This window comes from Phocoena sinus, chromosome 17 (assembly GCF_008692025.1).
Source record: "Phocoena sinus isolate mPhoSin1 chromosome 17, mPhoSin1.pri, whole genome shotgun sequence".
NCBI classification, from domain to species: Eukaryota; Metazoa; Chordata; class Mammalia; order Artiodactyla; family Phocoenidae; genus Phocoena; species Phocoena sinus.
In genome coordinates this window covers 66,471,531-66,491,769 of record NC_045779.1, presented here as the reverse complement: position 1 = coordinate 66,491,769, position 20,239 = coordinate 66,471,531, and the positions used below count along the sequence as shown (strand labels likewise).

Sequence of the window (20,239 nt, the reverse complement as noted above, 5' to 3'; positions counted from 1 at the left end):
ACCTGGGGGCTGGTTAGACGTACAGACTTTCAAGTCCCTCCTGACCCCCTTCTACCTAATCAAAATTTGCATTTCAACAAGATCCCAAGGTGATTCCAATTTGAGAAGCTCTGGCCTAGGGCCACGTCTTGAGCAAATTCTGTGTCCCCGTTGAACCAAAGATGAACGAGAAGAGTTCTTTGACAAATGTGCCATGTCTGCCTGGGCAGAGGATGGATTGGGGCCATGTGAATCAGGCTTTGATCACTTCAGCTTCACATACCTACATACAGGACACTAGAGAGACTATGGGTTCACAGTTTAGTCACTGTTTCTTCCTTGCTAGACAATTACCAATGTCCTTAACCAGCGTAGTCAAGGGGACCATGTCAGTTTGGTCCTGGCGGCTCCTGTGTGTCCAGCACTTCTTTTGATTTATAGCATCTATATTGGCTTCATGCTTCTAGCTCTCAAGGTTTGTGTCACTGATGACAAAGTCTCTTGATCTTTGCTTGTTACGGAATGGCCGCAAGATGCTGCACCTGGGGAAGCCAATTGTCCTGGTTTACCCAGAACTGAAGGGTTTCTGGAGACATTGGGCTTTCAGTGTTGAAGCCTGGACAGTCCTGGGAAACTGGAACCATTGGCCATCTTAGCTTTAACTCTGTCTCTCTCATGCATGTTGAGTCTGTTTTCTGTTTGTTGCAGGGATGCTTGTTCTTCTGTTAGAGCCACATTCTGTACTCTCCAGCAGTAGGTTATTATTTTCAGCTTGTTTTTTTGCTGAAAAGTATCACTTCCAATATAGCCCATGTTAAAAATAAATACCCTGCATCTTAGAAAAATGAAGGCATATTTCTGCACAGTACCATTAAATGTCACCTTCTCTCATCCCACTTCCCTCAACAGCAATAACACGGGAGTATTTGTTAATTGCTTCATGGCAAATGTTATGTGATTGAGGACTGCTTGTATAAGAACCTTACAATCCAATTTGAGTGACCTGTTTTTTTTTTATCTTTTTATAATCAATATTAATTAAGATTAAGGACCTATTTTTAGGTTGTACTCCATGGTCACACTGTGTTCAAGTCCAAGTGGTAGGATTTATGACACCAGAAATTTATTTATCTTTTTACATTATTTGATTTACTTTGATTCTTCACTGTGGAAGCTTAGGGTTACCTTTTGACATCTTTGTTTGTAACATCCTGATCTTCATAAGAGGAAGTGGCAGATTAGAATTTCAACCACAAAGGTAAAAGAATTGCCTTAGAAAAAAGGTCTAAGGTTTTCTTAAAATCTAATGTTTTATATTGTACATTTCAGATTATTGCCTTGGGTATTTCCATATTAATCCATCCAGCCTGTTGGATACTTAGTTAAATAGATCATATTGAAAATAACAGGACAGATTCTAAAAACATGTGTATCTGTCTTTCCTGTGTCTGGGAGAAACTGACATTGGCCAGTTAGAGATGTATTAATCTGTTAATTTAATTATATTGAATTATATGGAATGTGGCTCAGTAATGTTCAAGAAAGGAAATAAACATATTTTCTGTCCATTCTCCCACACTGAGGGATCATTAAGATAACAATCTAATAGCTTGGGGGTGTCTATGTCACAAAACTTCATTTATTGTTTATTATTAACTGATGCTACTGATATTGGCCATTTATCATATCTCTTATGGATATGGGAAGACTGAATGATAATTTGTATAATCAAACCGCATTTTTTTTTTAAAGTCATATTATACAGGGAGTTGACAGATGTGTCAGTTGGACTTCTAGAAACTGCGCCTAAGATGCTGGTATCTTCAAGATGAAAGGGACTCAGAGACAATTTGAAGCAACTTCCCTTAGTTTTCAATTAGGAAACTGACATGTACGAAGCTGAAATGACTTGACCAGGCTCACCCAAGATCAGCAGGTGGCAGGACAATGCCTGCTGACTCCTAATTCCGTGGGTTCTCCCTGGCAACCATTTTGCACTGAACTTTAATACCTCCCCTGCCTCTTTCTTTACACCAGATTCTTATTGATAATCTCTCACCTCCAGTAGCAGGAAAGTTTCAAGCAAGCACGAGCTCTAGAGCTATGCTTTACTGTGATTTTTTACAACTGAAAGGAAGCTCATACGATTCTTGATTATTGTTACTTTTTCCTCAGTCGGGAAGGCTGTAGACAAGGATGATTTGCCATTGTCCTACAACGAGCTTCCATAAATGTGTGTGTATACACTTCACTTTTTTATTTATCACAAATGATCGTGTGATGATATGCTAGTATTGTGTAATCCCAATGTTCCCAACTGCCAGTCATCTAATGTTATCCAATCTTCTTTTCTTAATTTTTAACAAATTTGGGGACTCTTTTTAATAAATTTTCCACTCTTTAGTGAAAAAATATTTTTAATTTGGATTTATCTCCTCAGTACAAAGGATTCTAACCACTAATTGTATGCCACCTGTCACATTCAACATCAAGGCATGGGGCACACATCTTTGGAATGTGTTGATTTTCACATTTCTATAAGCCTATGGTTTCCATGGTCTGAATTGTTCTTATTTCCCTTGATGTCTCAATTTTTTTTGATAAACATACCACAACAGAAGGAAGACAAAATTATCTCTAGGTATAATAAATTTGCTTATTGGGAATTATTCAGGACTTGTGGTTCAATGGGGGATTTATACTTTGATTCTATAAAGATCTCGAATATTTTTAATGATGCCTCTAATTATAATGTTGGACTCACAGTAGGCAATGAATATTTGTCCATTTACTGAATATAGCACATCAAAAATGTTGATTTCCCTCCACCATAATTTTAGTGCTAAGTATATTGTATTCTATTGCATCAAACTATATATCACTTTTAAGTAGAATCAAACTTGCTAGATATCAGAGTTGAGTTTCTTTGTCCTTGGTGTTCCCTTCCATGGGGGGATAAGTTCTCTCATGCTAACATACCAGTCTTATCTCTCTCGGAGGGGAAACTGTTACTCCCCAGAGGAGGAATGCTTAATATAATTTGGGAGTCTGGGAGGGGAACCCAGGCACATGTAACCTAGTTCCTTCAGTATGACCCACACTGTCCAGGAATGGACTGCTCAGAGAGCAGAACATTTGCCATTGTTCTTGGCCATGCAGGGAATTTTATGAAACAGTTATTGCTGAAACCTGGGATATTCCAGCATCCCCTCTGCCTGATAGGTAAGTCTATCCCAGATGTATTGGGTAGGTGCATCTATGCCCAGAAGCAGATGCTTCTGGGGTTTAGATGAGGAAAGCCCACTTGCCTGCAGGTATAAAACCATTTTCCAAAGCAATGTTTTGTACAATGAAGGTAATATTTTCATGTTACATTCATCCAGAGGCAGAAAGACGTTATGGGTGAGGGCATAGGTGATGGCCTCCAACAGCTAAGATTCAAATCCCTACTCTGTTACCTGCTCCATTAGTGTTGTAAGGATTTAATGAGTTAATATACATAAAGCATTTAGAACAGTGCCTGGCACAAGGTAAATCTCTATAGCTGTTTGATGTTAATAATACCCTTTTGTTTCATCGTTGGGTCGGTTCAGAGCACAGACGTGGCAAAAGGGGTGATGTGTCAGCTCCCTGCTCCTGCCTCAGTAACAGGAGTTTTAGAGTAACTTGGAAACACATTCCAGTTTCAAACGACTCAGTGATTAGGCTAATCCTACACCATCAGAGGTCTCATCCCCAGAATTATCTTTCCAATATTAGAACTAATAATGTCACTCTAAAATGCTTAATGAATGCAGACCTCCCCAGTAGAGTTTCAAACCCACCAAAATCCAACCTCAAGCCTACATTTCCAATCTCGTCTTTCTAACACACTCATCAAGTTGGCCCAAGTCTAATACCACTCATGGTTCCTGAATCACAGCATGTGTTTTCATACCACGCTGGCTCTGCTCTCACTCTTTCTAGTGTTTTTTTTCTCCCTTCTCTGCTCGTTAAACCAGAGCCTATCTTTCACGGCCCAGCTCACAGCCCTACTCCTTTGTGAAAAACCTTTTCCTCCTCCTCTGTTACAGATGCCTCTCTCCTCTGTGTTGTGAAAACAAAAGAATGTATCTATTGTAACTCTATTGTACAACAGATTGCTGTTGGAATTACTGAAACTCACCTGCTTCTGTGGCAATTATGTGAACTGTGAGCTCCTAAGGGTCTGGACGTGGGACCGCGCGTCCTCTTCACGCTTCTCCACTCATAGTACTTAGCCCCTAACTCAGTGGTCGCCCCCCTTTCCCCCGCAAATGACTACCCAAACACCAATCCATCAAGAGGTTCTGTCAATGCCTTCTCCCAAATATCAATCAAACTCATCTACCTTTTTCCACCTCAACTTGACCACAGTCATTTCGTACCAGGTCTCCTTCAATAGCCTCCTGAAATAGCTCTCACCTGTGCAGGCCTCAATTCAGGTTGTTCCCCAAACAGCCATCAGAGTCAAACTGTAAACCACGTTGTGTTACCGTCTCACTTAATGAACTCCCTTGCGGTGATATGGAAACCTACATTCTGACCTTCTCGTGCCTACCTCCTCCCCTTCTCACCTCATTTTATACAATCCCCCTCCATTCCTTTATTCACTGTCCAACAGTCACACGTGTCTTCTTTCAGTGCCTCTGGCAAGCCAAACTTTTTTTCCCCCTTCAGCCTCTTGCACATTCTGTTCTCTCTGCCTCGAAAGCTGAAGCCTTAGTTTTTTATTTGCTAGCTTTTTATCCTTTAAGTCTCAGCTTAGAAGCCCCTTCCTAAGAGAAGACATTCCTGACCTTCCATCTAAAATGAGTGCCCCCCTCCATCACGTAAGGAATTACATGTATGTAATTCCTTATGCTATGGAACAGAATACCTCAGAACCTCATTATTTCTTTCATAATGATTGGTAACAATCTTTAATGTGTGTTTTCCAGTGGTTTATTGTCTGTCTATTCTCCGCCAGACCTGGAGTTCCATGATGGCAAGAACCAAGTCGGTCTTGGTGTCATTCCCTTCTGGGGACCAACCACACAGCCCAACACACAAGAGGCAAGAGGAAAATGTGCTAAGTGAATGACAGTTCATGAGTGGCCTCGGAGACCTTAAGGATTCTCAGAGCAGGAAGGAGACTCAAAGGGTATCTGGTCATAGCCCTTCATTTTACAAGTGAGAAAATCAGGATCTAGGACTTGTCATGAGTTCTCCTGAGGCCCCCTAGTTAGCACCTGTGGGACCTTTCCTGGTCTTTGGAGACACCCATCATTATCAAGTTCTCTTGCCCTAGGCTTCTGGAAACTATGCAATAACTATAGATCATTAATGAAATAATCTGACAGGAAGACCAAGTGCTTCATGCATTTCAACATTTCACTGAGAAATGAAAGCAAAGCCTAAGGAAATGCCATCTGACTAATTTCTAACCAAGGCAAATCTTCTCTCTTAGTCACCCCCAACAGAAATGTCAGTGTTCCACAGGCACAGTGAGAGCTGCCAAGGTCCACAGCAGCTTCCCAGATCTGCTCTGCCCTACATGGGGATCTGGGATCCAGTGCAGAGCCCAGTGGCTCAGGGCTGTGCCTGAGTGCTTCTTCGGCAAGCAGAGAAAAGCTAGCACTTTAAACAGATGCTCCCTTTCTTCTACCAGGGACTGTTTTCTACCATCATCTGTGGCATACCTGTGAATCTATTGTTTATACTCGTGTTCCTGATTCTTTCCCTCTCTGAGTCTCAGTGTTCTTGTCTCCATAATAGAGCGGCTGATATCGAGGTCTCTTCGGCCTTGGCATTCTATAATTTGGCTTTATGGAGTTAGTACTCAAGCTTTAACGAGGACATATGCTTCGCAGAGCATTTTATTCAGTCCTACCATGTTCAGGAAAGTAGATGATGATTTCAGCACCTCTTAGCATCCCCTACTGATCTGAGCAGGTGTGAGGTCCTAGTGAATCCTGAAGCTAGTGCCTCCTGTTTCCTGTTCCCTAGGACTTTGCTGTCTTTGCTAGACCAAGATATTCAGAAGCAGAGGAGGATGTTCTCAAAGCTGATGACAGGGTCTGCAGGGGAGCCTGACTATCTGATCACGTGCACCCTTTTCAGGACTGCCAACATCATCACCAAATGCCAAGTCACCCAATGCACTTATTATTTATTCCACAAATATGTACTAAGCAACTCTTAAATGATATGCATTGTGCTAGGTGCTGGGGAATCTAAGAAATAGATTAGAAAATGATCCCTGCTTTCTAGAGATACACAGATTAATGGGGAGATAGGCAAGTAAGCTATTTCCGTGTAGTAGCGAGATATGCTGCTCTTTCTTGGTGTGCTCACAGGAAGGGTATAACTTAACTCCATGTGGGGGCATCTCAGAGGGGCTATGAGAACTAGCTCATCAAGGGTGAGAAGGAGTTTGCTCGGTAGAGACAGAAGAGATGACAACACCCGGTGGAGAAGCAGCAGTGCACAAAGGTACTGAGTTTGGGCTTGGTAGCTTTTGGAAATGGTGAGGAATATAAGATGATTTTGTGGTGACATCAGGGAAGGGAGAAGATGAAGAAGATAGTGGAGATGAGGCTAGAGGAGCAGGCTGGAGTTAGATTGAGAAGGGCTTGTTAATGGGCTTGGACTCCCGTTCTACATGCAAAGGTGGAGATCCTGATTAATGTGGGGGGTGTGCATGTGTGTGCGTGCACACAGCATAATCAGGTTTAATTTTTTAGGAAGATAATGGTGTCCAGGGAATGATGGAGAACGTAAATGAGAGAAGCATGAGAGGATACAGCTTCTGGGGAACTGTGAACATTCTGACAGCTACTCACTGATGAGTAAAGGGGAGGCAAGCTTCGGAAAATTGTTTTGGGGCCGATCAGTGGAAGGTCGTATACTTATACTAAGGAGGTTGTGTCAATAGGTACAGCTCGGGAATGCTACTCATAGCTTTTCCCTGTGGTTTCTATGACAGTGATTAATGGAGCACCTACTGGGAGACTCTCCCACAACTGAGTAGTGTGGATTGAAGTAATCTATGCTGAAGATGTGACTTTTCTGGAAGAGACCGATTTCCCACCTCCTGTACACACTTATGGCTAAAGTCATTTCATGTCTCAGGGAGTGCGCTGTTGGTTTTCTCGGACTATGTGGCTTTGACAAACTTCTGGCCTCTCAGAGACTCCTGTAGCCACTCAGAACAGGAGAGCTGGCCTCGTGTCTGGCTCCATCACTGCTGGAGAGAAGTTCGACCCCATTTTCAAACAGCAGGCTCAATACAGCTGTGCTCCTGAATGTAACAGGGATAAGAGGACCAGTGTGAAATACAGACCTTTGGAGGGAAGAACGCATACATGTATAAATGAAGAAACAGAATTTTTCTGTCTTCTTCCCACTCGCAACATATCCAAAGGCCTTGACTCAGCAGTATCTGGTCTTAACGTTCACGCTTGTCCATCCGTCTTGGCGATGACTGATTTCATTGTTGGCTTGTTTTCACGACACGAATGTGGGATCTTTGGAGTGCCTAATTCCTTGCAAGTTCCATTCGAGGGTGGAAGAGCTAGAACAAGCTCTAACCAGTAGACGGCCCAGTGACTCAGGAGCTTAAGCATTTAGCTAATTGGTAAAGAAAAATGTGGCAAAGATTTGCAGTTAATAAGAGTGAAAGAAGACTCACTGGGGCCTACATTATGCAAGTTTCTATTTCCTTTTGGGACCATATCAGAACTTGGGAGAAGAAAGGCTACATTTTACCTTTGAGGAATTTTCAGAACATATTTTTTCATTGGTGACTAACAAAGGCAACGGTTTCACCACCTCGGAAAAGCTCCTAATTTCCTTTTGTGAAAGCTGGGTGCTTTTGAATAAATCCATGTTAGGAATGTGGATCTCCATCTGTGATGGTCAATGTCCATTCTCATTTCTGAACAAAACCTGGTACCAAGTGGGGTCCTGATTAGAAATAACAAGCAAACAAAAACAAACAAACAAAAAAACCCCAAACCAAAAAAACAAAAACAACAACAAAAAGGAAGAAAAACAGAGAAAAGAAATAACAGAGCACTTGCTTTCCCCAGGCATCCTGGAACCTATATTTATCCTTGTAAATCAGGAAAATGTAATAATTGAGAGCACAGTCTTTCATTGGAGGAATTCAAATCCCAGCTTGACCTCTTTCTAGTTACAGGACTGTCCTCTCTGAGCCCCAGTTTTCTCATCTTTAAAGTGGGGTCAATTATAGCCACTTCCCAGGGCCTTCTAAGGATTAAATAACTACATATGAAAAATATTTAACTTAGTGTCAGACACACAGTAATCATTCAATGTCATGTCAATTACTATTAACAAAAATAAAGATATAGAAAATGCACACTTATATTGCTTGTTAACATTTATAGTAGAATCTACTTAGTCTGTAAATGGGACTTCTCTAAGTAAAGGGAAAAATTTGATTTCTATGTGTATTAGGTGACAATGGTAGGTTAAAAAATTACCGTTATGAATGATGTTTTCTAATTTTGTAGAAAGATGGTATTTCAATACTTGATTTTTAGATTTGTTTTATTTAATTTTTATTTATTTTTCTTGCCTTATTTCAGAAAAAGAATTCAAAGTAGCTTATAAACCCATAAACAAAATAATACAAACTAAATAATTATATTTTTCACCTACAATCTTTTTTTCTCTCCTACAATCTTAGCAACATTTTAAAAAGTTGTATAATTCCCAGATCGACATGTAGGACTTGCTCAATAAGTGTTTGTTGAGTTTAATTGAAATGAGAGGGAGAGCGGGAAGAAAATTCAATAAATGTTGCTCCTCGAGACTTTTTTTTCTTTGTCAACATATATTTCTTAAATTTGACCACTATATTGATTTGAACCATCAATAACCAGATTTATTTTTCTTATTTAAATGTTTATGTTAATCCGCTTTAAAATTAACTTTGACAATTTAATTGTTTTGAATAAGTACTAAATTCATGTTTCAAAATTGCAAAGATAGAAGAACACTGATGGGAATTTCTCTCCCATTCCTGTTATTTAGCCACTTACTTCTTCTACCTGGAGACAACCTCTGTTAATAATTTCTGGTTTCAATCCACTGTTGAAGTTTGTAAAAGAAAATCAGGTCAAGATCAGCATGTAGAACTGTGATCACCGCTTGGTCTTTGAGGTTAGAGATGTATGAGCTCCATCACAAGTGCTTCCTGGTAGCTCAGTAGTTTGGGGGCAAGTTGCTTAACATCTCCAAGATCCAGTTTCTGGCTCTGTAAATGGATACAGTTCTTTGCAGAGAGGTTATGAGGTTTAAATGAGAAGATGTGTGCCATGACGTGGCACACAGTGAGCATTCAGTAAATACTGCGTTCTGTCATCTTCTAGGTACTTCAGTCTTTGGATCAAAAATCCTCTTTGATTTTTATGTGCATCAGCGACCTGAATGTATGTTCTACATGTTCATACTGTGCATTTGAAACATGAGGGAAATGCTGAAACACGTCTTCCTCCCCCGTCTCCCGTGTTGCCGCGTGGATGCTGATGCAGTCATTCATTTAAACACCAAGGATGGGGTCCTTCCGTGTACTCCTCACCGCTATGGGTTTCTTCTCCCCACCCCACCCCTGCACCATGTCCTTCTTATTCTTACCCAATGCCACTGACTTCAGAAAATAATTCATTTGCCAAATGGAGCAGGGATTCGATTTCCCTCAGTTCAAGCCCACCTTTTTCCTACAAATGTAGGAAATGTAGGTTATGAGTGTTAGCTTCAGAGGTACAGAGGCCTCAGTTGGAATCTGGACTTTGTCACTTTCTAGCTAACTAATCTCAGGTACCTAACTTATTATTTCTCAACCTTAGTTTTCTCACCTGGAAAATTACACTAGAAATACCTCCATCACTGAGATGTTTGAGGATGAAAGAAAAAATATAATAAAGTTCCTGAAATGTGGCACGTGACCAATAAACTATGGCTTTTGTAAGGATTATTCTGAGACACAGGAAAGGCTTAGATATTTTCCAAATGTTCTGCCTTCTCCACCCAGTAAAATGCAACCACACTTGCAGATAGGCAAATCAGCCAGTGTTTTATAATGGTGCTTGATGATAAACGGTATATCTACTTGCTACGTGTAGACTTACCCAATGATGCATTTAAGATCATCTATTCTACTTGATGATCTTAAATGCATCATTGGGTAAGTGTTGACTATTCCCATTCATGATGATCGGGCTGGAAACTAGCCCTCATGGACCTGACCTATGTTAAAGGAAAGTGGATCAAATCTATTTGCAAACTTAGCTTTTTGATCATACTATGCTTTTCTTTTCTTTTTTTCAATTTCCCTTTCTCACTCCTTCCCTTTGTTTCTTTCATAATTTTATGTCTATTGTAAAGAATAAACAATAGACTGGGTCTGCTCTCAAAGAAGACACGAGGGAAAAAATAATCATCATTCATCAGATGGCATCCACACCCCAGGGCCAGCGCTAGACTACATGCTCTCATTTAGTCTTCACAGCAGCCCTGGAGCTACTAGTTGCCCAGACAGGGTAACCAAGTTGTCCAAAGTCACACAGCTAACAAGCAAATCTGGGGATCAAATGTAAGACTGTGTGATTCCAAATGTGATTGGTGGGGCCGGGGCTACTGTGTACGTACGTGTGCGTGTCAGTGTGCATGGAAAATTCCAAATATCACAACTTTCCTATAGACGCTAGACTCACTCTTTGACTGACTGCGATGGTGTCCCTCTTCACAAACTCCACTGTGCTGTCGGTCGCTGTATCTGCAGAAAGTGAAGAAGCTCCGGGGTCCACGTGCCTTCACTGCTCTTCCCTTTGCTCTGAGGACTGGGCAATAATCTTCCTACCCTTCCCACAGGGCTTCTGGTCTTGTCATCTGCTCAGACTCCTGATGTGTGCTTGCCTCGATGCCAAACATGGGCAGCGACGGCATCGCTGGTGCCCAGCAAATGTTTGCCTGATAAATAAATGAACGAGTGAGTGAATGCAAGTGAAGGAGAGTAGCTGGCATCCGGTCATCTATATCTTGGTCTTTGTCTTGGATTTGTGATATTGGCCTCTAGCAGAAGCCTCAAACCTCTCTTTTGATTTCCTGATCTTCTAATTTCTAACCCCCCCCACCTCCCAGCACCCCCCCCCCCCCCAACACACACACACACAAAGATGTGGAGGAAGGATGCCCTGAGCATTCAGGCTTCAGAATGTTCACTGGGCAGATTTTTAGAAGTGGAACCATAGGGACTGAATTAGATCTTTCTGGGTAGATGTGGATATGACCTTTAAATGGACAGGTTCAAAATCAGGGGAATAGAGGAGTAGGGCCTTGAGGGTAGTTGGCAATACTTTGTCCAGGAACGAAAGTAATTTTCCATGTAGTCCTGTATGTTTTATTGGAGTTCCACATTGGAGTTTGTGGCTAACAGTCCAGCTAATGTATAGCACTTTTCTTTGCTTTCAGAGATATAAATGGGAAGGGGTGGTCATGGACAAGGGCAGGATTCAGACACTTACAGGTTCCTGGCTGAAATATCATGTCATTCTACACTGGCATCCCAGTCTCACCAAGACCCTCAAAAATGACTCGTCTCGGGCTTCCCTGGTGGCGCAGTGGTTGAGAGTCCGCCTGCCGATGCAGGGGACACGGGTTCGTGCCCTGATCCGGGAAGATCCCACATGCCGCGGAGCGGCTAGGCCCGTGAGCCATGGCTGCTGAGCCTGCATATCCGGAGCCTGTGCTCCGCAACGGGAGAGACCACAGCTGTGAGAGGCCCGCGTACCGCAAAAAAAAAAAAAAAAAAAAAAGAAAAATGACTCGTCTCAAGGGCATTTCTCAATATTCTGTTTGATTGTTTGGAAGCCATGAGACAATCATATTCTCCATGTCTAGGTCCTCATCTCATTTCTCATATGATGGTGTTAGGACAATCTGTGGGGATTCTGGAGAAGAGAGGGGGAGTTAAGGCACTGACCCCATTGACTGGATGAGTTGGGTCTCAAAGTGATCTATTAATGAGTGTTACTCATTTTGACCACTTTCTTGGAGGGAAACTTCTTGGACTTGGCCCCTTCTCCAACTTCACTTTTTCTACCCACAGATATCCAGGCTGGAAAAACCATACTAACAGAGAAGTCACTTAGTTCTCTTACTGCTCTCATGATGTGTTCCTGATTCACCAAATTCATCTTGGTCAGGTGTATACTTAGCACTTAACCCATCAATTCCCCCAAACTCCTTGGGGTTCAGGATGACCAGTGCCAATAAATACACGAAGGTAAAGCATGGTGAGTTTGCAGAAGATGCTGTGGGTCTGTTCCAGGGTACATGGAAAGGCCCTTAAATTGCAGCTCCCAGCTACTCTTTACATAGTAGATTCTCTATAATCATTTCCCTTGCTCAGGTCAATGGTTTTAGTCCCTCATCTCTGAATGACTGAACATGTCTAATTCCCATTTTAATCACATTACCTGGATGAGCAAAAGTAGCTCTAGACTGATTTACTCATTCTAGCTGCCAAGGAAAAAAACCAATGAATGTGGTGCTTAACCTATTTTGAGGGCCGCTACAAGCCATATTGGTGTTCTTGCAACTATGAGATATTTTATGTTCTGATAAGGGACAGAAATTCCTGTCTCAAATGGCTCCCCATCGCATCGAGATCTTGCAACAATAACACTAGTGATTCAGACATTAATCTTAAGTATCCGGGGAGCTCTAAAACATCGTAACCCACCAGCAAGGCCCATGGTAATTGCCACGTAAATCCCCCCCATAACGTGGCCCTTATTATGTGACCAGCCAGCTAAGGCTTGCTCTTAAATCATCCCAATTGAACAGAGCCTTGTAGAAACACCATCACCTACACATACCTCTGCTTCTTTTCATTAATCTGTTATCCTCTTTACAAATGCGGTTCTTCACCCACTCCCTTCCTCCAGATTAGTAATGCCTGTTAAGTAAACGAACATGAAATTTCAAAAGGAAACAGAAGCAATAATCATTACCAGCTGCTGTGGTAAGCACTGCAAAAATGCTCACACTTCACAGAGAAAAATCCATGCTGCTCTTTGAAGGCATTCAGTTCTTTAGAGATGGATACATGTATAACTTCTAGGCCAGCCTCCATTCTGTTCCAACAATAAGTTCTGCACTTTGGGAAAGGTGCTGAGAAATGAGCTTTGGCCTTCATGATCCATCTGGAGAATTCAGTGATGACACTGACTTTGAAGTTACACTGACCTGGCCAGCCCTGCCACTCACTGGCTTGGTATGCTATTCATTTTTTTTAATCCATTCATTCAGACCACAAATACTTTGTGTCATATACTTGCTAGGCACTGCCTATTACTAGCACCCCCTCCCAAAAACTAAATACCAGAAAGGCAATGGGAACTCAGAGAAAGAATAACTTAACCATACTTGGAAGGTCAAGGAGGGATTCTTGGAGGAAACAGTAGCTAAGATCAGACATGGAGAATGAAGAATATCAGCCCCTGTTTTCTCATCTGTGAAATGGGTATGAGGGTACCTACCTTCAAAATAGTTATAATGTTAAATGAGATGATGTTCCTTAAGTACACAACTGCATTGGATGCAGATTTGGCATTTTCTAAATCTTACCAGTGTTTTTATATGATTATAACAATTATATTTTCCACTTTATATAATTTGAAAAAGGCATAAACATATTAAAAAGGAACAAAATAAAAGCCACTCATATCCCATACCCTAAAAATGTTTATCTTCTATTAACATTTTAAGATATTTCCTGCCAAACATTTTTGTTCCTTTGTATACTTATATATTTGGGGTTACCCTTTTTATGTATTTTGGACCCTTATTATTTTAAAGTTAGCTGTGTATCAAAGTGCTTTCCCACATCATCAAACAGTCATTGTAAACACTATTTTCAATAGCTATGTATTACATCATATGGATTTATTATAATTTAGCTAAACATTCGCCTATTTCTGTTCTTTTAGGCCGTTTTCAATTTGTAGCCATTATAAATTGAATTTCTGACTATTGTAAATCATGCTTAAATGAACATCTTTGTGCATAAATCTTTGTGCCTATTTTTGATTATTTCCTTAGGCTAGCTTCCCAGAATTAGAATGACTGGGTCATAGGCTATGAATATTTTTAAGGCTATGAAGTCATATTGCCAAATTGTCTTCCAAAGGGGTTATAACAATTTACGTTCTGACTGGGAGTGAATGAGCTGGCCTGTCTCCACATAAGCTTGCCTCTAAATTGAAGTTAATATTACTGTTATTTTTGTTACCATGTGCTGTTAGATCCTCAGGGCCATATCAGGTTTTCAAAGTTCAACCTAGATTTTTTTTTTTTTTTTTTTTTTGCCTCTAAATTTAAAAGCAGTACCTGTACTTTCTGTACTGGTAAAATAGAGAAAAACAACCAACTAAACAAACAAAAGAGAGCAAAAGCATGAATAATCCCACTAATCAGACACAACTACTCTCAAGCCAATATTGTTTTTATTATTTCCAATGTAGAAATTTGTTCTTTTTCATTATTGTTTAGTGCTGTATGTCCCTTTTTTCATTTACATTTGTGTATGTTTTGACATTCTTTTTAAAATGTCATTTTAAACAATTGTCTACATTACAATTAATGTTGTCGATAGATGAATTTCATTTTTTTTTTTTCTCCCAGGCATGGGGATATTAGGAACTAAATATATTTGTCAAACTCTTTACACTAGGGATTCTCAACCTTTGTACATTTTGGACCAGATAAATCTTTGCTGGTGGAGGGCTGTCCTGTGGATTGTAGGATGTTTAGCAACATCCCTGGTTTCTACCCACTAGAGGCCAGTAGTACCCAGAGGCCCTCCTACCCATCCCTAGACTTGTGACAATCAAAATATCTCCAGACATTGCCAGCTGTTCCCTGGGCGGCAGACTTACCCCAGATGAGAGCTACTGACCGCATCCACTACGCTGTGCTCCTGGAGTCACCGCTATTAACCTGGACTTAAAACATTCCTGGCAACGGCACATTCACAACTGACACGTGCATTCAAATTTTGGACAGCTCCGTCCCAAAAGTTCTTTCTTACAGGAATCTTTCTGTAAGAGTCTTTCTGTAAGAGTCTGAGTCTTTCTGAACTATATAGTCACAATCTTAGCTTTTCCTATTAAAAATGTATGCAGACATATTTTGTCTTTAGCACTTATCTTTCAAATATTAGAAGACTGCTAACATCTCTAAATTAAAGAGCCCGCTTATATTCTTCCCCATTAACTGAATACCCTTTCAATCCCTTCCCAACCTCGTCCCCATCCACTGAATGTGTTTCTGTCTCTGTCCGTTACTCTCTTTTCGTACAGCATCAAACATGAGCTGAACTGAGCAGAACGGAGAAAAGCAGGGTTTTTCCTATCTTACTTGACAGACCATGAACCTTATGAAATTGCCTTTATTCAGCAATTTTTGATCTACTAAAATGGAAATTTAATACTCTAAAACTTAATGTATTTCTGTGTATTCAAACATCAAATTTGCCTTTTTGGAGAATGTATCACATCAGTGACTCATATTTCATTTACTGTCATCTAAAGACTAAAACTTTGTTCACAAATCCCTCAACTTGGCTTGTCTGATTAAGCTAAAGAGAGTCACCTGGAACATTACTAATGACCATGTGCCCCACAGAAACTAGATACAAAACTACAGAAATACAGAGTGATGGAGTAGGAAAGGACCAAAGAAACCATTTGATTTCACATCCTCCTTTCACAGATGGGGGAACTGAGACTCAGAACATAATACCTGCCCAAGTTTCACAGCTACTAACTCCTAGTAAGTTTCCTTCTAGAAGCCTGATTCCCAGACTGCTGATCTATCCAAGGACACCAAGAAGAACAATGGAACGGCTTAAGAAAAAGTATCTATGTACATAATATGTTAGATAGAAAAACAGAGCAGGGAAATAAAGATGGAAGGACAGGCACAACCTGTAACAGTGATGTCTGCAAGGACAGACAATGGATGGGAAGCTCAGGCAATTAGCTAACACTGTTTTGACAACAGTGGCCAAAGGCAATAAGATATATTTGGCTGGGTGAATCGGAATGGGGAAGGGAATGGGTCAATTGCATACTGCAACTTCTAAGTGTCTGGGTTCTCCCTTTCCATATGGCCACTTCAAATTAATCTTATTAATTGACCACAGGAGTTTTGGGCAGACAAATTATTGCTACTCTAGATCTCTGAGTAAATTATTCCCAGTCACAGGAGCCTCCTTTATTTTCCCATCTCTTCTGCTTCTCTCTTTGCCTTTAACTAGTCAAGGCTCTATTCCGCTAGAAAGAGGAAACAATTTCTAAAATGAGTACTTGATGAATTTCACCAAAAAGTAACCGCCACCACCAACTTAAAAAAAATAATAATAATTTTTTTAAAAACCTCATTATTTTGTTTTTAACTAGTTTGTTTCCCAAGCACCTTTTGAGTTCAAAAAATGGACAGTATAAATAAACAACATGGATATTTCGTAAGACACTTGTGATCAGCCTGGTACACTTATCTATACCTCCCTGCAGCCTTTTCCCTGTCAACTCGTAAACCTCGTTTGTGTTCTGTGACTCAGCATACCTGCGGCAATAACTGAATGGCTCCTTATGATAGCAACAGGATGTTTGATTTAGGTTAGCCATGAATAAATGCTGATACTCCTAATCCTGAGAACCCCAAGTATGGTAAAAATAAATATTCTGACCTTGCTGCCAGTGAGTAGTTGGACGTGAATTACATTTGTCCCTTTGATAATGATGCAAAGCAGAATGGCCAAGTGAGGGGACGTCCTGTATTTATGTGCTTCCACCACAATGGGTAATTAAGTGGAGGTGAATAGTTTAAGGTCAAACTGTGGTCCTGCCCTTGATGTGCTGCTTTCAATAGCACAGCTGAAACTGAAAAGGTAAACAGCAATGCCCTCCAATGGTAAGGATGTTTAGGATCATGGGTTTTAGAGTCAGTGAGAAAAACTGCACTCAAATCCCTGCTCTGTCTGTCTAGCCCAGTGGGTTGTCCTGAGCTTAAATGAGGTTGAAATATGAACACGTCATAACAGTAAGAGACACACACATGGCAGATCTTAATATTATTGCTTCCCTATAAGTAGGTGAAATTTCTGAGTTCATTTCTTTGAGTAAATGTTTCCTAACCCTTTTAAGGGGACATGAACCTCTTTGAAAATATGATGAAGGCTATGGGCCTGCTTCCCAACAGAAACACACTCACACACCACACATACACATGCACTTACACACACTCTTATACAACATTCCAGAAGGCTGATAGAACTTCAGCAAGCCTATGTATTCTAGGGCTCCATAAAGCCTAGACAAAGAGTTCTTAATCCAAGGTGTTTGGGGTCAAAAAGCTTTAGATCCATTGTCCTTTATAAAATGTGTATTTCCCAGTTCCTTCCCATTTAAAAATGGAAGAAGAATAAACTCTAAGAGGTCAGGGCCGGCTCATGGGCGTGTGACCTGTGTAACTGCACAGGACTCCACACTTAGAAGGGTCCACACTTGGTTTAATGCTCGACTTGAAACTTTGCACTGACTCGAAATTTTGAACAGCAGGCCCTACATTTTCATTACGTACTGGTCCCCACAATTATGGAGTTGGTCCTGCCCAGGTCACAGTCACACATCTTTTTTTTTTTTTTTTTTTTTTGTCCAATTTATTGATAAATTTATTTTTTAATTTTTTTATTAACTTTTTATTTTATATTGGAGTATAGCCGATTAGCAATGTTGTGATAGTTTCAGGCGCACAGCAAAGCGACTCAGCCGTACATATACATGGATCCATTCTCCCCCAGACTCCCCTCCCATACAGGCTGCCACATAACATTGGGCAGAGTTCCCTGTGCTGTACAGTAGGTCCTTGTTGGTTACCCTTTTTAAATATAGCAGTGTGTACATGTGGGTCCCAAACTCCCTAACTATTCCTTCCCCCCACCCGTGCCCCCGGTAACCATAAGTTCTTTCTCTAAGTCTGTGATTCTGTTTCTGTTTTGTAAATACGTTCAATTTGTATCACTTCTTTTTAGATTCTGCATATAAGCGATATCATTCGATATTTCTCTTTCTCTGCCTGATAGTCACGCATCTTGTGGGATGCAAAGCAGAGATTCAATCTCTCTCAGCCTCCACCTACCACCTACCCCAGCCTTTTCCAGCACGCACTTTCCTCTTATCCTTCGTATCCCTCCATCACACTCATCCTCGTTTCTCATAAAACTTTCGTACATTTATTATTTGATACTCTGTCTTCCCTCGGCAGAATGTCTGCTCCACGAAGACAGACTTCATCTGGGTTGTACCTCATGCCTAGCACAGTGCCTGGCACATGGCCAGAACATCATAACTATGTACTCAATGAATTCAACCCAGGCGCCTTGAGAGCAGAGCACACTTAACACTTCACCAGTTAACACACTTAACTAATATCCTATAGTTACTTATGATGGCACCACCCTGTACACTGAGCAAATTCAGTTTTCTGGGGGTCAGCCAATAGCCATGACTTTCCTGAAATAAGAATCTGTGTGTTTGACTGGAGGAAAAATTAGGAGGCACTTTTATTTTTTAAAAAAGGCATACTAGGGAGAAAAAAAAAGATCCCTAACGCTTCTTGAAATCTACTCTGTGCTACGAGATAGGTACCAAAACATATTTTACCTCATTTAAATGAATTATTCCTCCACACACATGGGTATGCTTTATTATCCCCATCTTACAGAAGTGAAAACTGAGGCTCATGGTAAATCACTCCCTCATCCCAGCTTCCTCAGCCAACAAGGGGTGGCTATATAAATCAGCCATCAGCAATGATGGTTATTATTGTCAAAATGCATCCATTTTTATAACTTGTGAAGCTCACATCTTCCAGGAAATAAAATAGAAAACTTCTTATTTATGAGGATATTCAGGCTTGGGAGCCAGTTTTCCTCCCATCTGCTTGTCACTCTTTCGCTGGGTTTTGTTTTCTTTGGTGAGAGTTGAGGAAAGGGGGTCAGGAGGCAATATGGCGTCCGTTATTCATTTCCTCCCATATTCCTCTACTTAGGACTTACGGTGCCAGACTCCGTGCTAGCTGCGTGTGGGGGGCTGCAGAGGTGAACCAGACACTGTCCTGTTCTCAAGGAGGTCACTGCTTCCTGTTGGCAACAAAACACCCAGTCACTCCATAAACATCCCGTTAGCGCCTACCCTGTGCCCAGCACAAGGCCAAGTGACACACGGAGTATCACCCTTTTCCTCGGGAGCTCCCAGCGTGGGAGGAGGGCCTCTGGCTTCTAGTTAGTGTAATAGTCAAAATGCAAAAGCTACTGCAAGTGGCGTGAGAATGACAGGCGTGTCTTGCCCTGGCTGTATTCCCAGTGCCTCGCACAATTCTGGGCACACACCTGTCGACTGAAAAAGAAAGCATAACCTAAAAGTTGAGAATTACGTTTTATTCGGCAGATTTTCTGAGGACTTAAGCCCAGAACACAGTCTCTAAGATCGGTTGGAGGGACTCCTCCAAAGAGGAGAGGGAGGAGCCAGGATATATAGGTGTTGTGCCATGAAAACCAGGTAGCTGGAACATCCTTAATTAAAGAAAACCAGATATCTCAAGTCAATGAATTAGCACTTTTCTGTGTATGGGAAGATGCCAGAATCGGGGCTCATTGAAATCATTCCTTTGATGTGCACCTGAACTATCCAGGGCCAGGACACTGCTTTTCTCTGCCCTGCATCCTTTTGGGGTGCACAGTTGGGGGCGGCTACAGTAGCTGAGGGCTTAATGGCCACAACATCCTTTGTTCGCTGATATGACAAGAGACATTTTTCATCCGCACACTAGACGTTCGATAAATATCTGTGAGAGGACTGAAATGCTCCAGTGCAGTGGTATGTAAGGTCGGCCAAGTGTGTGTGGGGGGTGATAACTGAGAAAGATGTAATATCAGACAGCTGATATCTGAGCTTCCTTTAATTAAAAATATTATCAAGAAAAGGACATTTGAGAAAAAAGTATCTTCATGAGCAAAAGACTAGTGGTGCTAAAATGTGTGTGGGACAGCTGAGTCTAGCAGGGGTGTGGGTTCCCGGGGCACTGGAGCTGAAGGAGGCAGCGCAAGGCTGGCAGGGGCAGGCTGTGAAGGCCTGTGTGCGTGGCTAGCACGGAAGGGCACTAC

The 20,239-nt window shown here is 41.2% G+C and overlaps 1 long non-coding RNA gene across 1 annotated transcript; it reads right to left on the bottom strand.

The window, feature by feature from the left end:
* Window positions 1-5,851: 5,851 nt before the first annotated feature.
* Window positions 5,852-13,193, bottom strand: LOC116742158. Its single transcript, XR_004346382.1, has 3 exons — window positions 13,023-13,193; window positions 10,722-10,977; window positions 5,852-9,262 (listed from the first exon to the last, which is right to left on the bottom strand). It is a non-coding gene; the product is annotated as an uncharacterized LOC116742158 (long non-coding RNA).
* Between the last annotated feature and the right edge of the window lie 7,046 nt (window positions 13,194-20,239).